Here is a 19,252-nt window from a genome sequence, read left to right as displayed (position 1 = left end):
AAAAGCTGACCTGAAATGTCCTTCCAAAATTTACAAAAACGGGAACAAAATTATGGAGGAACTATCTGGGGTACCCTGAGAAACCCTCAGACTTCCCCTTTGTACCCATGTAACCAGCCAAGAATACATCCATGCAGAAAACAGCATATTCCACTGAAAAAACCACATCACCTGAACTCCCAGCTTCTGTAAGAACCTCCTGTCAACACCTCAGCTTGGAGACTGAGTGATTTACCATCTACAACCATCTAAAAGCAACAATTACTTATTAAGATGAATTCAAGCTTAAATCAAATTGTGAAATGTCAAAATCTATGGCAAATATATTAATTAGAAAGGCAAGGACAACTGAGGATAACAGCACAGGAGAAATCCCCATACTCAAAAAATCCTTGTGTAAATTCAACTTCCTTTCTGGAGGGCCTCAAAGCAGCAAGGAAAGGCAACCAGCAGAGGAGAGTGGCACAGTGACACAGCTGGCCCTGTTTTAGGGGGATAAGGGCCCATAATTTGTCCTGAGCTCTGCATCCCCTTTCACTGCCCAGCCATAACCTGAAGTGCCCACCTCAAAGCTGCAGAGGGGATCCTCTAGAAAAAATCTTTCATCATTTTAAGTTTCTGCTGTTGTAAATGTGAGGAAAATGTCCCCATGAGCTACATAGGTTGTCCTGGCTGCAAGGTCAAATCTTTGTGTGTCCAGCAGGTCGTGTGATTTCAGATCAACACTGCAGAGCAGAATGGTGCTGGGGAAGTTCTTTGTATCCTGTTCAGTCCTTTGGAGCAGACTGGAAATCTGGGGCATTTCTGCACTGCTCCCCCCTCCTACTAATATTGGTTCCAATTCTGAATGGGGCAAGAGCTGAATCCAGAAAAAAATATATGTTACCTCCCTGTCTTCCTCCTGCTAAACCTGATCCTCATGCTTTCCTTCTGATAAACTGGATAATTTATGCATCACCTGTACCAGCATCTCCCAGGCCCAGATACCACCCACCCCAGTTAGCACGAGGTTCCAAATTAAGATGTACGTGACTGCAAAGAGCCAATTTTATTAGACAAACACTAGGGGAAAAAAATCTTCTATCCTCCTCTCATTTGTGAAGCCACACAGGGCAAAGTATTCCCATGCCTATTCCTGACAGGGAGCGAGGCTGCCCCAGCACAGGGGCTGCTGCTCTGGGTGTAAACACTGAATTGAACATGCAGTATTTAAGACAATTAGGTTTTCAAAGAAACTACACTAAACATTTCTTTCATGTGTAATCAAATTATGTTAAAGCAAACCTCATAATTTAAACCATTCCATTGGTCAGCTCCTATTTGTTTTCCCTGCACCCTCATTTTTGCTCCAGATCTGTCACATTACATTAACACCTTTCCTACTCACTGCCTACAGAAATAACAGCCTTCGACATGCCTGCACAATCCATTTGTCCTGCTCTAATTACTTTTTGACATAGCCTCTTCTGCTGTTATCTTGCCTTTTCTGACCTCTGTCTGTATTAAAGCCATTTAAAACAATCTTTACACTCTGTATCTATTGTGACGTGTCTTACATGATACTGTTGGAGTATCAGGCAGCAACATTTTGTAAATCAAATATTTAAATCTGTGGTAATACAATAATGTACTTGAGGAGGAAAGCTACAGCACAGTGGTAACAGCTACAACTGGCTGCTCATAACACGAGCCCCCAGGACTGCAGCACATTTTCAGGATGAAATTTCTATAGTCATAGGACTGTTCTACAGAAGGACGCTGCTCAAAGATAATCGGGGCTTTCTGTGTACTAAGGAGTTTCCCTTGATTTCACAAATGAGGAGGAAAGCAGGAGAAGCTGAGAAAAGTGGTCATCCTGCACAAGAGAACCCAAACAACCTCCAGACAAATTGAGCAGACAGGAAGAGGATCAGGCAGGGTGCACCAACAATGCAACCCATGACAAATCACACTCTTCTTCAAACCCAGAGAAGAAACCATGAGTCTCTAATCCCAATATCCCTCTTTTTTCATCAAGCCCATTCAAAAACTGTGCCCTCATTTTCTTTTGTGGTGATTCACAGAAGATGAGCCTCTAATTACCAGCTACTTCCCCAGATGAAGCAGCGGAGGATCTGCTCTGTGCCAAGTGTCTGCTTTGGAGTCAAGAACTTCTCCACATGGTGGAACTAATTTTTTGGATATCAAGTTGATCCCGACGTATGTATGTCTCACTATACAGTCTAACTACATCTTTACATGCTATTCTCCACATGATCCAGCCTCGGGCTCACTTGATTGCTATCTAGTCAATATTTTACTCACATTTCCAGAGATTCCTCAAACCTACATTTGCTCTGGTTCATTTACAGGGTAATTATCCAGCTCACACCGAGTCTGGCCTTCTAGATCCAACCAGTGCAGACACAGGCACAGCTCTGCTGGGAAAGCACAGCTCTACACTTTGTCTTCCAGATGACAGCACTATAAAACCGACGGGGGACAAAACCAGATTCAATTAAAATACATTAAATGCAATGCAACAATTCTATGATTTGTCATAGAGATTTTATTCCTTTGAATTCCTCTGACTGTGTCCTCAGGACATTAAATCCCACGAATGCTGTGGAAAGCTCTTCCCACAACACTTCCCTATGCTCATTTTTCCACTTTCCTGTCAGCAGCCCTGACCACAAACCTCGGCCTCATTAAGGCATCTAAACAGAGAAGGGACCCGTGGCTGCACGACCAGAGCAGTCTGCTGGAAAAGCAGGAGTGTGAGACGATGCTGGGCTTGAGCAGAGCGATGGAAAGGTTTCTCAGCGATGGATTTCCACAGGACATCCAACAGCAGGAGCGGGTCACGCCCACAGGAACTGCTGACACAGTGAGGACTTGGGGGACCACAAGACACAGACACCAGACCTGGAGCCAAGGCCACAGAGATTCCCAAATGTCATGCCTTGTGTGTGAAGAGGCTCCAAGCTCCTCTGTCCTGGCACAGAGCAGCATCTCCTCCAGCCGGCTCCGGAGCAGCTGCCAGCGGAAGACGGGGCCTTAATTCCTCGTGCAGGAACCTCGTGCTCGGAGCAGACCCATGCTAGGGCCTGATTAGTCCTTAACAGATGCCTCCAAATTGCCTGCCGGAGGAATCCACCTCTCCCCGTGACCGCCGGGGACGCGGCCCCGAATTAGGGGGGTTGATTTCCCCTCATTAAGCCTGTCCTGAGCTGCTCTCTGCAGGAACCGGCCTCGCCACAGCTCCGGAGAAACACTGGAGCTCCAGAGCCCTACCACGGCCTGCTTCTCCTGCCTCTGGGAGTGGGAAAATGGCAGCTGAGCTACAGCAAACAGATTCTCCTGTTTGGGGCTGAGGAGCGGGTGCAGCCGAGGCCCCGCTCACAGCACGTCTGTGTGTGCAGGACAGACAGACAGACAGACAGACAGAGCTGCTCCTGCTGACCACGGCCATAAATCCTCCCCAGCACCGCAGAGCGGGTTTAGCCCGAGGGAGCCTCCACAACACGAGATGCTGCAAGAAATGTGAGAGGGTTTGAGAGGAAACGTAAGATTCGGATTTGAAATTAAGATGTTCTGCCCCAACAACAGCGCCTGGATTTCTGCATTAAATTTTTGACATTCCAATGGCATGATACGTTCGAGTTGCTCACCCAAGATAATCCCACACGTTTTTTTAGGAGTTAAAAATTAAAATCTGCATTAGGGTTTTTATCATATGTCTTGGAAACAAGGCAAATAGAAAACTCCCAGTGCTCACCACCAGGCATCTTATCAGCAAAACTACGGGGCTCTTTGTGCTGTGTTGTGATGACTTTGCAGCACACGTACTCCTGAAAACAGCCCCTGCTACTCACAGGAGACACCCTGGATGCTCAGAGCCACAGATCTCACCATGAGGTGCCACGCTGTGTGTCAGAACAGCCCAAATCACACTGAGCGAGTTCCTACACCGGATTTAGCGAAGTGCACTTGCACTACGTCTGCAGGAGCAAATGTAAGATGTTAGACAAGGGCCACACCGGGGTTATACACACTCAGTATTTGGGTAAATCAGGAATTACACTTATGGGTTCTAGGGATATAAATGTCACTTAACAAAACAGAACATAAATACCCACAGGGCAGCGACCCTCTTCTCTAAAGCAAAAGACACCCAGCTTTTCCTGTGTGAGTCTTGCCAAAGACTAATTACATTATTGCTTGTTGTTTGCAACAGAACATAAACATTTTCCTTATGCCCTGAGACAGCAGTCCCAGAGGAACCCGTACACCCTCACCTCAATGCACGCTGTCGGGTGGGATATAAAGCACTCTGACCTAATCTCATCCACCCACTAAATTGCTCCGAAGTTTGCTTGCACATATTCTCTGCAAGTCCAGGGAAAGCTGCTTTCTGCACTGGCAATACAGCGAGCAGGGTGACAGTCTAACATGGTGTCCTGCTGAGATCCAAGAATAGCAATGCCTTAAAAGGCAGCGACGTTGAGATCACAAGGAAAAGAGAATTAGGGCACAGCTGTGGAGTTCTGTAGGCTAAAACATAGACTCAATATGTCAGAGAAAATTAAATCACAGAGCTACATGTAATTTCTAGTCTCATTTGGAACTTCGCTGTAGCTGTGCAGAATTTGTGCTCGGGTCATACATGTGAGTCTCTGTGTTTCTGCACACAGAAATAAAGCACGAAATTAACTTAGAAAGAAAAAACAGAGGAGCTGCATGCCACAGCAACACAAACAGCTATGTTTGGAAGGATGTGTGTACATGCTACTGCAGCTCACACACAGTTCTGTGGGCAGCTCTGCAGCCAGACAGCAAAGCCCCAGACCAGCCTGTGACACAGGCTCACCTGCAGCACAAAACAAAGGCAAACTGACCTGACAGATCTAAAAAATGCCTGTTTTCCTGTGGTTGTCAGAGAAGTGAAAGGGACCCCTCCTCAAAACTGAAGGTATGAAAAGTGGTAACAAACTTTAGCACAGGCTTTTCTCCTTGAAGATGTTACATTTTCAGAACAGTATGTAGATATAAATTTGCCAGTATTTCTTTACCCTTGAAGCCCAGCACCAGCTTCTCCTCTGAAAGCATTCAATATCCAACAGAATACAGTCCATTATCCTCTGCCAATATCTACTATTGCAATCTGTGTCCAACTAATGAATTTTCGGGATGTCAGGGCCCGTGCCTGTCAGTGCGAGAGCTGTGCCTTGAGCCAGGAGCTTGGATTCCATGGGAGTCCCTGGATGAAAAGCTGACCTTCAGGCAGAGCAGGAGGGGCTCTCCCAGCCAAACCTGGAGCCATGGAGCAGCTGAGCAATCCCTCACCCCACAAGAGACCAGGCTTTACCTGACCAGCAGAATTACCTCTTTAAAAGGCTCTGAAGGCCAGGGACAGATAAGAGAGAAGACAGAGGAGATAAAGCAGCAGGCAACAAGGGAGCAAGACTGATTGGGATGAGGTGTAGATAGCCAGGCTTTCCTAAATCCCTGGCACTTGAGCACTACTGTGGTACAGAACAGCAAGAAAACAGAGGTTGGAAGCTGCATGTAATTACAACTGTGTTTAGCTAAGTGTATTTCCTGTGGAGCTCAGAGAGCACGGCTGCACTCAAAGCTGGTGTGTTGGTATCAGCAGCCATCCTTTGTCCCTAAAGAGGTAAATTATACCTCTCATTTGTATATAAAGTTCAATAGCTGCTAATGGCTGTGCTTGAGCTGCAGACAGAGCTGTGGACTGGCATCTCCAGGAGTCAATTCCTATGAAGGGTTAGTACATTAAGAGATTGTACAAAGGGGGAGAGATCAGCAGCCAAGAGACAGGGAGAAGTGAAAACAAGCCAGGGAGGGATGTGCAGGGGCAGCCTGGTGAGGTCCGGCTGGGGACCAGGCTCGGTCCGGACCTGTCAGCCCCTTGGCCGTGCCCGGTGAGCGGCAGCCCTGCCCACAGCAACGGAGCCAGATGATCACTAGGGTCCGTTCCAGCCCAAGCTGCTCCCCGATTCCATGACCCAGCTCCTGCTGGAGTTCCGGAGCTGTGTGCACGTGGCAGGGCTCGGGAGAAGGAGGCATGCACCGTGCTAGCCATCACATGGGAAGGAGATACCGCAGGAGTGCGGATGAGCGGGAGGGCTGCGGGAATCCAGCCCGCAGCGATGGAGGAGAGCTCTTCTGGAAACTGCCAGCACCGGGAAGGGTTAACGGGGCAGCTCCCGAGCACAGGCGCCGCACGCAGGGCCACACGTGCACACCACGATCTAATTAACAGGGAAAATGCCAAATGCTGCCGATGAACTGCTCTTCCCGAGCAGACCTACGTAGTACCTACTTTAAGCACAGCCCGGTTCATACATATGCAATGTTCTTCACAAACACCGCACGTGGTGCGGGAAACAATCCCGTAGATGAGGATGCAAAAGGAGGTCAGCGATTCTCCTGGAATATCTCTGGGAGCGCAGAGCGCACGCCATCCCGGCCCGGCCCGGCCGCAGCCCCGCGGCCGCCGCCAGCGCCGCTCGCCCTGACCCAGATTCCCGCAGCACTTCTGCATAGCGACAGAGGTCCGGGCAGGACAAGTGGCACCTCCCGGCCCACGGGATCCTCCCTTTCCTAGCGCTTCCACTGGATGGGCCCAGCTTTACACGCAGGCACACACAAGCACGGCATTGCACACAAGTGGAAGTAAACACAGGAAGGGAAGGAATTAGAACAACAGCAAAAATCCTGTTCTCGTTCACAGAGTATTCCTCGGAAGAAGATACAGGGCTGTGAGAGTGGTTACAGGAATATCCACGCCATGGATCCTCCTTGGGAGAATCCCGGCAGTTCAATTCTGGCCAAAGCTCTTTTAAAGAGACTTTGCTCGTTTCTGGCTGGTCTGAGCATTCCTGCTGCCTGCCCTGAACCATTCCTGCCCTTTCACTTCCACCGAAAGGAATCCTATTTATTGAGCCACCCAGAAGATTACAATTCCTTCATTACCCCAGCCAAAGCTCTGATGCTGTGAGGAAATGCATTTTCCCACCCCAAGCCCCACACCCCTCATGTACTGTCCTATTTCCTACTCCCTCAATCCCTATGAAATTACAGTGTATTGACTGCAGATATACTGGCAGTTCTGATGTCATCTCCAGGCTTTTTATTTTTATTTTCTTTTCCTAGGTGAAGCATCTTTCTTTCCTCTGTTCTGAAATTTTGTGCTGAAGCTATAACAAGCCAAAATTCTCTTCAATGGGAAATTTCACAAACGGAGGATTATGACTTCAGCTCCAGAATAAGCAGCAGGAGCAGATGGAACTCTTCAGAAACAATGATTCCATTTTCATGCAAATTTCCTTAGTAGTTAAAAAAAGACGACGAAGAAAAAAAACCATCAAGATATCAGAATGGTCTCTAAATGGAAGATTTTTGAATGATGCTAAAAGCAAAGGGCTGGTAGCTCTCCAGAGTCCCAAGCATTTTAGCGGCAGCCAGGGTGAAAAAAAACCGTGACAAACTAAACCCAGACTCCATGCCCACTCAGAGTCAGGATAAGGGAAAGGGAAAATGGAGTGCATGTGTATTTTAGTTTTTATGATTTTCAACATCCTCGGCTTTGTGCTAATGCGCACTTCAGAGCTAATTCTTATGCTCTTTAGGAGCACAGCCTTCATTCATGAAGCAGCATGACAAAAATTCTTTATCCACTTGACGACTACAGAAGGTGACAGGCACCGAGAAGCAGGCAGCCACGGGGACCCTGTCAGAGTGCTAACCTGCAGCGCTCCTCCTCGGAGGACAGCGCTCCCCTGATTGCAGGAACACAGGCATGCATATTTCATAGCCCAAGCGTGGAAACTGAGCCAATTCTTTTGTTATTAATACTGGCAGCACACCCTAAAAAACAAATAATGCACAGAGTTAGCAGACCCTGTTTCTGGCTCTTCTGCTGACTTCTTACTCAGTTTTGTGCCTTAATTTCCCCCTTGTGTTTACTTCCCAAGTGCGAGAATTCGAGCTGCTCCCTCACTCTCGGCGTGGTGAGGACAACTGGCTTTGCCCAGCAGAGCGTGACTGTGCCACACTGTAGTGCCAACCACTGTCCTGTGGTGCACAGAGCACACATCCTCTCGGTAATAAATGCAATACTTCGGAGGGCCCAGGGAGTTCCACTTTCACAGCCGCTCTCTTACGCTGAGGTTTCAAAGCCAGGAGGAAATGACACGCACAGAGGAGCAGGAATGCAGCAGCCCAGTGCTGTCTGTCAGGGGGAATGAGCAGCCAGGCCTCTCCTGAGCAGAGCTGCAGCCACCGGCACGGCTCCCTCCAAATCCACGCGTCCCTCCTGCCACAGCTGCTCCCTGATGCTGCTCCTGATGTTTTGCAGTGAGGCTTCATAAATGCCTATCAATTCTATCAAACAATTTCTGTCTCACTCAGTTTCACATTGATTTTTTAAATTAATTTTATTGTTCCTTTTTCATGCAAAAGGGATACAAATTTGGCTTCAAATAAGGCTGCCAAGAGTAAAGGCCTCTGAGCCATGTGTTCAATACCAAGAATACTTCTGTTTAATCCCATTCTACCTACACTTATCCCTTTCATCATGTCACTGGCCAAATCTTTTCACTTTGAATTTGCTCTCAAGTTGAATCTCTTTCCTTCTTCATCAAGTTAGATGGATTTAAGCAATGACAGCTACCAAAAGGACAGAGCACATACAAAATAAATCCAAAAATGGACTCAACAAGGTTTATTTTCAATCTCTTCCCTTGCTTACTTCTTAGCAGAAGGATGTAAAGAAACAATTTCCTCACTTAATCCCTCCTTGACCCAAATTAACTTTTTCCAAACTATTTTCTTAAATAATTTCTTTGTAGTCCTGCCTGAATGAACTTGACAACAGGCACATCTCAATCTCCAAAGGAAAGGAAGAGAACAGCAATAAGAAGATAAGTTAGCTGGTCTGACCAGCATAGTGCTGCACACTGGGGTGGTGGAAGAGGGGAGGTTCAGATTAACGCTCTGGATTTCTCTTTATTTCTCAATAAAGATGGCACAGGAGGGAAAAAAGACACTTATCCTTTAAGCCCCCCTTCTTCAGTTGCTGGTCTTTGAGGTATGAAGAGAAATGAGACCCTGGGTCTGTCTGGATCAGCACACTGGATCTGACCAAACTCATGGGAAGTCTTCCTTCCTCCCTCCCTCCCCTGTCTTGTCACAGCCTTTCTCCAGGACGAGAACTGCCAGAAAGACTCAAGGATAACTGGGGGAAGCACAAGGGAGCACCAGCAGTGCCTCTCCTTTAGATGCCTCAATGGATCTTCATCGCTTTTTCATTTTGACTTGGGTAAATTCTAAGCAGCAAAATGTAACACAAAGTTGATGACAGCACTGTAAAATGGCTGAAAGGCTGAAAACTGGGTCAACCCCCACCTGCTGCCCCCAGCCCCATCAGCACTGACAGGGTCCTGCAGGGCCCAGCTCCGGCTTGGAGGAACAGCCACGGCACAACGGCCTCGGCCGCAGTGCCCTTGCCTGGGGAACTTGTTCTCCACGGCCGTGCCAGCAGTTCACTTCCCAATGGGAAAGGATGTTTTCCACGGACTTAGCGAAACAACGGTTCTAATTTAGCAATCACCATGCTCATCCTACTGAGCAGGACTGAGTGTTTTGAGAATGAGAGCAAAATAATTAGGACGAGCCTCAAAATATTCAAGCGACTCAAACATTTGAAGATCACCTCTGGTGTGGGGACAGAAGAAGGCACCTGGAGATTTGCATGTGGTTGTGCTTATACACTGTGCCAAAACCCTGTTCCCTTTTCCAAACCCTAACATTTCATATTTGAGGACTTCTACAGTATTTATGCTGATCTTAAAATGGGTTCCATAGCTGTTCAGATACCTTGTAAAGCCCATATTACCCTCAAAAACAATCTTACGGATTCATTTTTATTTTTCATAAATATGATCAAAGATACCGTCTGTTTTTCAATCAGAAGCCCACTCTTACCTCAGCAAGCACCAAAATATGTATTTTAACAACTGTATCAACTATGTTTCAGGAGTGTAACTAAATGACTCAAGAAATGAAAGACAATCCTCAGAAGAGGAGGCAGATAGGAAGCTGTCTGGGAGCTGGAGAAGTTACTACAGTGGTGATTGTGGGCAGAATGGACAGCAGATACGAGTTATCTCCTTCACACTCATGCCAGGGAGGTGGGAACCTCTTCACCCACATCAATAGCAGCTGCGTGACAGTGATACGAGCCTGGGTCAACATTAAAGCAGCATGTCAAGCTTTTTTCTTTTTCTTTCCAAATTGCTTCCTTTTGGATGAGTTCCATGTAACTGTCATTTGTTTCCTCATTCCATTTTCATTTTCCATTTATGCATTCATCCAGCCCTTGAGGGGGAATTCTACAGAAATCCATGTCAAGAATGCCCACAAGGGCCCTCTGACCCACCCCTCCCACTCCTCCGTGTCCCTGCTAATGACTTGACGGCACAGCTGAAAAACTCAACAAACTGGACCAGCAAAGGGCAGGAACTGCATTGCCACTGCGGCTCCTTCCCTCCACCCCTCACCTGCAGCTGCCCCGGTGTATGTCCCAGGGTGCTGGGGCTGCCAGACCACCAAAGCACAGAACCCAGAGCCAGCAGTGCTTCCTGCAGTGGTTCCTGAAGGCATTTTAACAGCAGCAAAACACAGAGAGAGAACAGCCGTGCAGTGCTAGAGAATGAGAACCTGTCCCGCGGGACAGGATCCTAGGTCAGAAGGGAGCTCAGGAGTCACCCAGTCCAAACTGCCTCCAAGGAGGGCGGCCAGGGCTTTGGACTCCCCTCTCAAAATGTACCCAGAGAAGAGTAAAAGGTCAGTAACTGGAAAAAAAAACAAAACAAAAACAAAAAAAAAAAAAAAAAAAAAAAAAAAAAAAACAGAGAAAAAAAGACTTGGAAGAGAATGAGAAAATACAACACAGACAGTGATCTCTCCCCACTGCTCAGCCCTGGGCTCCCTCTGAAAACACTTTACAGAAGCAAAGTTAGTGCATCTTAGTGCAACTCCAGAGACATCCCAGTGTCTCGTTTCACTGTCCTAGCACAGGGAAGGGATGCAGACCAGTTGTGGGAGCAGCTCTGAGTTTTGTCAGTGTCAAAGCACTGAAACTAGCAAGGCAGTGCAGTTCGTTCATCGTCAGGTGCTCTCACTGAGAACGTGTTTTGAAGTGTTTTATTCGGTCCTGCCATAGAAACGGCAACGGTTGTTCTCACTGCGCTGAAGAATGGAAAGGAAAGCAACACAAGTGGAAAATCTCCTCGGTGTCCGTGTGGAGCAGGGCGAGGCTGCCGAAGGGGTTTGGAGGGGCTGTCCTGCCGCTCGAGGGGCCAGCCCCGAGCCTCTGCCGGAGCCCGCAGCGCTCGCTGAGGGCGCCGCAGCCGCTCTCTGCCGCCTTTTAGGCGCCTCCAAGCGCGAACACGGAGTGGCCTCGCTCTACCGCCCGGCTCTGCCCGCGCCGTGACCCAGTTTCCCAGTGGCCCAGAACGCCCGGGGATAACCCGGGCGGCGGCTCGGGGGCCGGCGGACCAGGCCCGGCCAGCGCCCGCCGGGACCGGGTGACAGCCCCGCGGCGGAGGCGGCGGCGGGCCCGGTGCGGTGCGGTGCGGTGCGGCCGGTGGGGGGGTGGGGAGGGGGGGGCAGGCCGCGGCGGGGCCGCGGGGCAGGTGCGGGCCGGGCCCGCCCGGCACCCAAACAACCGCGGCCCCGCGGCCGCCGCCGGGGCGGGCCGGACCCGCCGGGGCGCGGGCGCGGCCCAATCGCGAGCCGGCCCCGCGCGGCCGCAGCCAATGGGCGCGGCGGCGGCGCGCACGTGACGGCGCGCGCGGCCGCCCGTCAGCGGGCGCTATATAGCGGGGCGGGGGCGCGGGCGGCGGCGGCCGCGGGGGCTCGGCGGGTCCGGCCGCCGCTCCCGGCCCCGCCCGCGCCGGGGCCGCCGGGCAGCGGCGGGGGCCGCCGGGCCGGCCGCACCGCCGCCGACTTTGGGGATGAGCGAGCCCAGCGCGGAGCCGAAGCCGGGAGCGCCCCGCCAGGTAAGGCGTTAATCCGAGTCCCGGCGGGCCGGGGGGAGCCGCCGGGGGGGCGGGGGTCGCGCTGCGCCCCGACCTGCCGCCGGCTGGTTTATTTTTTCTATTATTTATATTTCATTTTTCCAGTCTCATTTCTGCACGTGCTCCTTTGTTCTCCAACAGAAGCGCTTTTTTTTTTTTTTTTTTTTTTTCATATATGTGTATACATATACCCGTTAATGTAACGCAGCTGGAGCAGCCGCTCCCCGCCGGTACCGGGGGAGGGGGGAACAGGCAGCAGCTCCCCCTTACACCCCCCCCCCCCCCCGCTCCCCGCTTTATTCCCTCCTCCCCCGAAGAAGAAGGAGAAACTCGAGCGATTCCGCAGCGCTGGAAGTTGCTCGCGGGTCCGGGTCGGTAACCAGACACGCGTGTCGCCCGAGGGCTGGCGGGGAGGAACTGAGCCAGACGGGGACACAAAGGAGGGGGGCAGCCCCAGACACGCCGTCCCCGCCCCGCGGCGGCAGCGCCCGGCACCGCCGAGACCCGGGCGGGGACGGCGAGGAGGGAGAGGATGCCCCCGGTCCCCGCTTTTGTCTGGCTCCGGTGGCACCTGCGGGGGCGAGCGCTCGGCCGCCCCGCCCGCGGACCGTATCGCGACCGGCGACGGATTAGCGACAGTTGCGGTCGGAGAGGGGTGAGACAGCCCCGGTCTCGGCGGTTTGGTTCTGTGGCCGTGCAGGGCTCGATTCCATAAGCCTCATGTTAATTAACAAAATCATTAAAAATACAAAAACTGCAATAAAATGAGCCCCGATGTGCAGTATTCCACCAATTCTTGCTTCATCACACGCGGAATTTTTATCGTAACTTGCTCTAAAAGAAATTTAACATATTTGCTCCATACTGTCGACAGCGATTAGCTGTGCCGATTGCAATGAACTCAATACAATATCTAAAAGGAATTTAATGTAAATGCTCCCCCAAACCATCTGCAGTGATTTACTGTGACAATTGCAATGGGCTGTGTATACGATATCTAAAAGAAATTTAACTTATTTTCCCCCAAAATCCTCTGCAGTGGTGCTTGGGCTTCTGTGCATTATAGAAGATGTTCCACATACACTAAAAAATCTGGTATTGTCTTAGAAAATAATTTTCATAAACTTTTTCTATCATTTCCTCAGCAAAAATAACCCATTATGAAAGCTCTAAGTAGAATTCTTCCACAAGGTTAGCAAGTTGAAAAGGGGACGATTTACCCTCCTTGTTTTGTCCAGGAATGCGAGATAGCATATTTTAAAAGTTAATACGTATTAAAAGCCACAAGGAGCATCAAAAGTGTATTTCCAGGCGGCGTGCTCGCCGCGGCGCGGAGCAGCCAGCGCAGCGCCTGCAGCTCCACGCAGAGCAGAGGTTATTCACATGGCTGTTCGAGAAACTCCATTCATATCTCTGACTACCTGGATTTGAATAGAAACCAGACAGCAATTCTTTGGTCCCAGCCACTATTCGCCCCGCTGGACAATAGAGATTTGTTAGCACACAGGCACAAGCCCTGGGACACAAAGCTGGAGGCAGCAGAGATAGGGGCTTCACTGCACAGGAAATTACAGCTTTTGATGCACTGTTGGCAGGTCTGTCGGTTCAGAACAGCAACATGCCTGTGCCATGTTTAAGAGCTCCTGACTGCCATTTTTAACCACCTAGAATGTCATAAAAGCTTTATTGTCGCAGTACATAAAATCATGAAGTCCATATGGTTACTTTTCAGCTGCCCTGGGTCTGGAAGGCAGAAGCATGATCTGGCTGGAGATTTTAATTTGGGGGGGGTGTGGGGGAGAATTAGAATTTGAGAACAAAAACCCCTCAAAGTGTTTATAAAAGCAGAGATTTGTTACCGAGGCAGCTGATGTCCAGCCTGAGATGGGGTGGTGTTCTAATGGACTTGGTTTAGCAGTGGCTGTAAGGGGACATAGCTGGGCAGCTTTTTTCATCTTAAAAGGTCCAGTAAATTTACTCCATGCAGCTCCAGTACCAGCTGTGGAGAAGAACATTGTTCAGTTGTGTCAACTTGGCAAACACAAAAATAAATAAGAAAAACCAAACCGCTCAGTGTCTGGTACCTCCCATTTCCCCTACTTTTCCCCCAGTCTGGAGTTAAAATGAGAACTGCTCGGAGACTGAGCTTTAATCTGCTGATTGGAGCCAATGAGCAGAAATTATCGAGATTAGAAAACCAACCAGCGGGTTTTATTAGCTGAGAAGCCAGCCCCTCGCTGTGCGCGGCGCCGCGGCCGCGCGCTGGGGCTCGGGGCAGTCCTCGCCCAAAGAGCGGGAGGCTTGGGGCTGGTCCTTCACTCTTCTTGTGTTTTTCCATAAATCTTACCTCCCCTACCACCTTAGAGCCAGATGAAATACCCGGTCCAGCGGGCTTTTAGACAGTTAAAATTCTGCCAGGCACACCGCGTGAGGGTGTCTCTAGGTGTGAGCCTCACTGCGAGTGAGATGACTTGGCTCTTCTTCACCCAGGAAAAACAATGAAAGTGAGAGTTGTGTATTGCAGTTGGGAAGTGTGTGTGTGTGTTTATGAGCTGCAGCCATACAGTGCGTCCTGAAATACAGAAACAGACGTTGGGCTGTTTGCTGCCGTGTTTTTACCAACACAATCCTGGTGAGCTCAGGAAAAGGGGAAGAGTTAAAGTAAGGAAGGTCCATCTTCCAGGGAGACACCTGGGAAGAGCAGCGCTAAGGCTCTGCACCAGCCCATGAGGCAGATGATGGACTTGCTTCCACTGGTCCTTTGAGCAAAGAAGGGCAAAAAAAAGGCTGGATGACTAAAAGAACACACTTCTAAAAAAGGTGCTTCTTGTACGACTAACAAGCACTCGTACATGTGAGGGGCCAGCTCATAGAATTTTCAGCTGCTGTTTCAGAACATTAAAAATATAAATGTGAGTGTAAATACTTTTCACAGGAGTTAGTTTTGTCTAAGTAATTATATAACTTCCTTGAATTCTCTTCCTCATGGAGTACAATGGCTTGGGTGTATTACTTCTCAGTAGAACTTAGCTTGATTGTAATCTAGCCCAATTCTTATCACCAAATTTGATTTTTTTTTCTTGCTGGTACTGACAAACCCAGAGGGACCTACCTAAAATAGGCCTTTGAACAAAAGCATTATTATTTTTAATAAATGTTAAAGATATTGATGGCTCTATCTACAACACACTTTCACATAAAATTCCATGGTATTCTTAAAATGCAGCAGCCTTTTCTCTTACCTGTAAGACTGCTAATACTTAATATTCATCCAGATGCTAATGTTAAAACCTACCCCTTGAAAGTACTGTCTAAAAAAAAAATGTGCTGAAAAGTTAAATTCAGTCCTTGCAGTTGGATCGTAAGATTTTGAGTACCTGTTAAGCACATAGTTCTGAATGGAAACCAGACCATTATAGGTAGGCAAAAAGCACTTCAGCTTAATCGAAACAGCCGTAAGGGGAATGTCTGGGCATAACCCGCCCCCAACAACATCCACAGACTCAGCCTGGACATGGCAGTAATCCCATCAGGCACACAAGAAAAGGATGCTGACGGCTCTTCTCATGTGGTCAGGGTTTATTTAAACTGCACATAGAAATAACAGATAATTCCAAAGTCAGTTCTCAGAACTCCAGTTACAACTATTGCAAGGGAAAGCTTATAAAGCCTGAAGCACTGTCACAACCACTAACAGCCTTGGAAGTTGCAGCAGATGCAGAAGACCAGTGCGTGCATAATCCAGCCATTAATAGATGGTATTGCATTACAGGGTTGGTTGCCAATAAAAATGTGTCAGGTATGCTGAGATCTCACAATACACTTGGCAATTTAACAAAAAATGTGGAATCCTAAGAATTTCATTTTATCTTAATAATAGCCAGCAGATGCTGTAATCGTTTCAGACCCACAGTGTTGATTAATAGTACTCAACAGTTTCAAATGTTAAGAACTCAAAAGATAACAATTGGCTGTTTTGATAAAAGGATAACGTGGAAGCATGTGTTTCCCTAAGAAGCACCACGGACATACAGACGGATGACATCACCTTTTCAAACAGACTTCAGTCATTCCTGCCCTCCCTGTTCTGCCTGAGAGCAGCTCAAACCATCTGCAGCTGCCCTGTACCATAACACAAAGAAATGAGCCCCACAGCCAGCAATGACCTGGTAAAACTGCACATTTCTGAGAGCTGCATCTCAAACCCAGGAACCCTCCTGCATTAGCAGTTAATTGTGTGGGAGTGAATATTGCAGGAAGCCTGGGAATGGGGATTCAGCTTTGGGATCCCGCACAATTTGGGTTTGCCGCGCCACGCTGCTCAGCCCTGCGGTTAACCCGTGTTTCCCTCGGAAAGGCCAGGCTGCGTGCGATGGGATGCCCAGCTGCAAGGGCTGGGTGGGCACAGGCAGCACGTGGAGCATTAACGTGTCTCCTCACGGGCACTGCCCTCAGCTCAGAGCTGCCCCAACACGCAGGGGACAGGGGCTGTGTGCTCTGGGGTGGCTCCAGCCCAGGCAGGGTGAGCCCAGCGGTGGCACAGGCACTGCTGAGCCAGGGCAGGCACATTGGAACGCAGTGAGTCCAGCAAAGCATCAATCCCCAACATTCTATCAATGCATGTACAGATTCTCAATTTGGTAACCAAATCACTTTATAGTTCTCTTGGAAAATACCTTGTCATATGAGTATTCGAGGCTTTCCTACTTCGCTTTTTCCAAGCTTTGAGCCCACGTTACTTGAGCATTAGAGCACATATCCATCCTTCTGTTCCCATGTGCAAGTCCACAGTGCCTCTGTAAATAGTGCTACATCCTGAGTCCGGTGTCATGAACAAAAAGGATTCATCTGGTCTATGAGCAGAAGTGGTCAGGGTTTCACCACGCACTGCAATTCCCAGTCTCCCATATTTACTTACATTTCCAGCTGCACGCACACCAGTGCCCTGGAGTGGCAGCAGCTCCATTTACATAACCAGGGCTGGGTACCCCGGGGGCTCATGCTGGAGCTGAGCCCCCCAGTGCAGGCAAGGAGAGAGCTCTCACCTCTCTGAGAACGCTGCTCCTCGCTGGGGGAGGCTGGGGGAGCCCAGCAGGGCAGCCACGGTACAGGGTGGTTATGCCACGGACAGAAAACCCTCCCCTGCAACTGCCTGTGATGAATGGCTCTTCCTACTCAGATTTATCTCTTTAGGTAGAGCCTCAAATTCAGACTGTTCAGACGATCAACACGTTTGCAGACAAGGTTCACATTAAAAAGGTCCTAGTTACAAAACAGAATACATTCAAGTTTGCCATATATTATTTTCTGCTAAAGATTTAAATATCATGTGGCTTTAGCTTTCTTTCTGTTCACTGAATATCAAGGTCAATTAGGAATGATGTCTGGCTAGTACTCTCAGAGCAGATTAGACAGTTGCATCAAAAACTAGGACCATGTATAGGTCATCTGTTACTGTGACCTAGATTTCTGAGAATCTGTTCAATTTGTTTTATTGAAAATGTGATCCTTTCTCAGTTCTGTTTCTCACAGCAAACCTTTCTGTAATAGCAGAAAATAGCTTTATTAGATACTTAGAGACATTGCTTACTACTTCTGCTAAGACACAAAGAAAATCAAATCCATGCAGCAGACCTGTGCCTGTCATCCATTTAATTTTAAAATAACTTAAGGTTCTGAAAGGCTTATGCCTTATAATCTAAAGCATTTGGTCCACATGCCAAATACTAAGTAGTCTGAAATACATAATAGCTTAGCTCCAGCTTTGTTTGCCCTATTTAATTCATTTTTTTGCCTTCAGTAACCAGTGTGTAGATACAATATTTCTGCAGTCTACTTTGGAAAAGAAGGAAGTACTGAAATATCTGAGTGAGGCTGTTTTGTTTGTACCTGTGTGTGCTTTGTGGTGCCCTGGGAGGAGAGTTGGTGTGGACTGCCCAGATCCAGACGTCCCTCCCAACCCCCAACCCTGCCTGTTTACTGAGGAGAAGGATGGGGCTTGTCTGAATCCTGACACTTCACAGTACATCCACCTATGCTTGCTGGGTCGTCATTCTGAAACCACATAAAAGCAGATTTACATTTGGAACATTTTAGCCAAATTTCCTCTCCTCTCACAGCTCTTAATTGTTCCGGTAGAAATCAATTACTAGAACAGAGACCATGCAAACCCCGCCGTTGGTGGTGTAAGTACAGGCAAGAGGGAAGACAAGAAGGTGTATCTAAAAATATTAGAAACCATTTTCTAAACACCAATGAGTTCAGGGTAAAAGAAAAACTATAAAAATCTTGAAGTGATTGTAGAACTCACAATCCAAAGACCACCAACCAAATTTGAGCATTACTGTCATCATCAGTCTCTGTGGCTTTATCGTGCTGGGGTACAGAGCACATCTGGAACACTTGTGCTCTCATCACACCCCAGGACAAAAGGTCTCACTCTCAGGCATCAGGAGAAAGGGCACCAGAAAAGAAAATATGCCAATAGGTTGAGATTCACAAATGAAAATCTCTCAAATACATCCCTCCCTCCCTCATACATCGATCTTAGGAAATCTGTTCCCATTTTTTCAAAATCCTAAAGCCAGTTCCACCAACTCATCTGAATTTTATACTACTTTCATATTCAAACTTTTATGTGCATCTCACAGCACACTGGGACCAATTTATTTTATAGGCAAGATAAAACCCTGCAATATTTGGTGACGTTATCCAAAGATCATTCTTCTAAATGAACATAAGTACATTTTCTCCTTTTTGTTTCATGAGATGGCTGCATTTAAATAGGCTAAATGTATAATTCAGAGAAGAATGGCCGAGTCCTGCCCACCTGGGGGTCATATCCACATCCATCCAATATTTAAAAGCACGCAAAAGCAAAGAAATTAAATATATAAGAGACGGGGGAGGAAGTCTTTCTTCCAACGGAATATTTGCCTGGTAACCAGATAGAAGAGACTGCCTCTTTTTTTACCCCCAAATCACAGTTAGTAGTTCTACAAGTCTTTGAAGACACTTCTATTTTAAACGTTAACACCTGAAGGAGCAGTTCAAGATGTGCTGCTTTGCCTGAGCCACACACAGTGGGAGGAAAGTCTCACAGAAACACAGCTGAAGCTCTGAAGCCAACACTGCACATTCAGACCACGTGTAAACACGGCGGAATG

General features: G+C 48.3%; 1 protein-coding gene across 3 annotated transcripts in view; it reads right to left on the bottom strand.

Moving 5' to 3' along the window:
• NR6A1 (nuclear receptor subfamily 6 group A member 1) overlaps window positions 1-19,252 on the bottom strand; it is a 75,528-nt gene that overhangs the window by 32,938 nt on the left and 23,338 nt on the right. The gene's annotated exons all lie outside the window — the stretch shown is intronic.

Source organism: Anomalospiza imberbis, chromosome 21 (genome assembly GCF_031753505.1).
Source record: "Anomalospiza imberbis isolate Cuckoo-Finch-1a 21T00152 chromosome 21, ASM3175350v1, whole genome shotgun sequence".
NCBI classification, from domain to species: domain Eukaryota; kingdom Metazoa; phylum Chordata; class Aves; order Passeriformes; family Viduidae; genus Anomalospiza; species Anomalospiza imberbis.
Note: the sequence above shows the minus strand (reverse complement) of the source record. Positions and strands in the feature narration are given on the sequence as shown.